The 3255-nt window shown below is 38.9% G+C and overlaps 1 non-coding gene across 1 annotated transcript; it reads left to right on the forward strand.

The window, feature by feature from the left end:
* The first annotated feature begins 2648 nt into the window (after nt 1–2648).
* On the forward strand, nt 2649–2756 carry LOC148567334 (small nucleolar RNA R71). The gene has a single exon (XR_015881898.1). It is a non-coding gene; the product is annotated as a small nucleolar RNA R71 (small nucleolar RNA).
* Nucleotides 2757–3255: the final 499 nt, after the last annotated feature.

The raw sequence follows: 3255 nt of genomic DNA on the forward strand, positions 1-3255 counted from the left end.
ATTCATACTCCCAGTATTTTAATTCTAATTTTGTGACAACCCTTTTTAAATTGATAAGCGGAATTTTGGTTGGTTGAGAACTATACTTGCAACGCATCTCTTATAATAAATTCTTAACTCACCAATTTCTGCCATGTTAAAGGTTCATCTTCCCAAGTCTCATTACCAAATAATTTGGCATTCAGCTTCATGATTGCACCAAGGTGCTTAGCAACTTGCTCTTCAGTAATGTCTTCATCCTCTTCAGAGGAAGAATACTCATCAAAGCTCATGAAGGGCAGAAGCAGGTTGAATGGAACCTCTATGGTCTTTGTATGAGCCTCAGATTCCTTCAGGTCCTCATTGAGGAGCTCTCTAGTGTTCAGAAGACGTCCCATGAGGTCTTCCTCATTGGGATTCACGTCCCCTTCCTCCCTTGTAGGTTCGGCCACTGATAAACCATTATTTTATGGTTTACATTGTGTTTAATTGTGTGATTTTATCAAATTTTTACCCACTTATTCATTAAATAAGCATGCATTTATAATTCCTTCCTAAAAATGCTTTATGGTTGAAAACTTGCTTCCTAAAAACTTTTAATTTTGTATTTTAATTCTCCTTTACTCCATTCGATGCCATGATCTGTGTGTTAAGTGTTTCAGGCTTTATAGGGCATGAATGACTTGGAGATTAGAAAGGAAGCTTGCAAAAAAGGAAGGAACACAAGAAATTAAGGAGATAACCAGCGAGAAGTGACGCGGACGCATGGCTCATGCGACCGCGCGACATAGAAGAAATTGCAGTGACGCAAAGGCGTGGGCGACGCGCACGCGTGGCAAGGCAAAATGCTGGATGACGCGAACGCCTAGATGACGCGATCGCGTGACATGCGCGATCTGCAGAATCTGCAGAATTCGCTGGGGGCGATTTTGGGCCCTGTTTTGACCCAATTTTCGGCCCAGAAAAGCAGATTAGAGCCAGGGAATATGCAGAGACCAGGGGACAACAATTCATTCCGCATAGTTTTAGTTTTAGATCTGATTTTACCTCTCCTCTAGGTTTTCTCTCTACACATTCATAGTTCCTAGGATTTTGATTTTATTGCTTTTTGGATTGGGACATTGAGAAGAGTTATTACCTCCGTCAAGATTTCGTCATTCTAGTTTGTTTCCTTACTTGTCTCTTATTCTTCCATGTCTTCAATTTATTCAGAACTACTATTGGATTATTTTTAGAATTTATTAATACAAGAACTATTTTTACTTTTAATTGATCTTTTGATTATTATTTATCATATCTTTCTTTACTTCCCTTTCTTATGTTGTGAAGTTTACATTCATAATGAGCGAGTAGTTCCATAACTTGATTGGGAGTTGATTGAAGCGTGGACCTTGAGATGGAATGCTCAAGAGAAAAATTGTAATTGGGTTTATTGTTGGATTGTCCTCTAGTCACTGACACTAATCCTTCCCAAGGGAGAGGATTAGAACTTGTGAATAGAAATAGCTTTCCAACTTGCTTGACTTTCCTCTACCTAGTAAGGGATAACTAAGCAGAACAACCTTCAATTATCAATTAATCTTGAGAGTACTCCAACAAAAATAGGGCTTCCAACTAATCTACTCCCAGTCAAGGTTTTTATTTAAATTACATAAATTCTCTAATTTAAATTCCTGTTTATCAACTCAAACCATTTTTGAAAAAATCTGATTAATAAAATAGCACGTCTTTCTGCAACTCGTTGGGAGACGACCTGGGATTCATACTCCCAATATTTCAATTTTAATTTTAATTTTGTGACAACCCTTCTAAATTGATAAACGGATTTTCGGTTGGTTAAGAACTGTACTTGCAACGTATCTCTTATAACAATTTCTTAACTCGCCAATTTCCGCCACGTCAGCCACACCAAGTAAGGTTATGGCCTTGCACTCTCTTTTTGGATTCTCTTCTGTATTGCTTTGGAGAGTACTATGAGGAGTTTCAGTGACTCTTTTACTCAGCTGGCCCACTTGTGCCTCCAAATTTCTAATGGAGGACCTTGTTTCATTCATGAAACTTAGAGTGGCCTTAGATAGATCAGAGACTATATTTGCTAAGCTAGATGGATTCTGCTCAGAATTCTCTGTCTGTTGCTGAGATGATGATGAAAAAGGCTTGCTATTGCTAAACTTGTTTCTTCCACCATTATTAAAGCCTTGTTGAGGCTTTTGTTGATCCTTCCATGAGAAATTTGGATGATTTGTCCATGAGGGATTATAGGTGTTTCCATAGGGTTCCCCCATATAATTCACCTCTGTTATTGCAGGGTTCTCAGGATCATAAGCTTCTTCGTCAGAAGATGCTTCTTTAGTACTATTGGATGCAGCTTGCAATCCATTCAGACTCTGAGAAATCATATTGACTTGCTGAGTCAATATTTTGTTCTGAGCCAATATGGCATTCATAGTATCAATTTCAAGAACTTCCTTCTTCTGAGGCGTCCCATTGTTCACAGGATTCCTCTCAGAAGTGTACATGAACTGGTTATTTGCAACTATGTCAATGAGTTCCTAAGCTTCTGCAAGCATTTTTTTTAGTTGAATGGATCTACCTGCAGAATGGTCCAATGACATCTTAGATAATTCAGACAGACCATCATAGAATATATCCAGGATGGTCAATTCTGAAAGCATGTCAGAAGGACACCTTTTGGTCAGTTGCTTGTATCTCTCCCAAGCTTCATAGAGGGATTCACCTTCTTTCTGTTTGAAGGTTTGAACATCCACTCTAAGCTTGCTAAGCTTTTGAGGAGGAAAGAACTTGGCTAAGAAAGCCGTGACCAGCTTATCCCAAGAGTTCAGGCTATCTTTAGGTTGAGAGTCCAACCATATTCTAGTTCTGTCTCTTACAGCAAACGGGAAAAAGCATAAGCCTGTAGACCTCGGGATCAACCCCATTGGTCTTAACAGTATCACAGATTTGCAAGAATTCAGTTAAGAACTGAAAAGGATCTTCTGATGGAAGTTCATGAAACTTGCAATTCTGTTGCATTAGAGAAACTAATTGAGGCTTTAGCTCAAAATTGTTTGCTCCAATGGCAGGGATTGAGATGCTTCTTCCATGTAAGTTGGAATTTAGTGCAGTAAAGTCACCAAGCATCTTTCTTGCATTGTTGTTGGGTTCGGCCATGTCTCCTTTTTTTTCGAAAATTTCTGTCAGATTTTCTCCAGAGAGTTGTGCTTTAGCTTCCCTTAGCTTCCTCTTCAGAGTCCTTTCAGGTTCAGGATCAGCTTT

This window comes from Arachis ipaensis, chromosome B4, assembly GCF_059453495.1.
Source record: "Arachis ipaensis isolate K30076 ecotype BB chromosome B4, ASM5945349v1, whole genome shotgun sequence".
In the NCBI taxonomy this organism is placed as follows: Eukaryota; Viridiplantae; Streptophyta; class Magnoliopsida; order Fabales; family Fabaceae; genus Arachis; species Arachis ipaensis.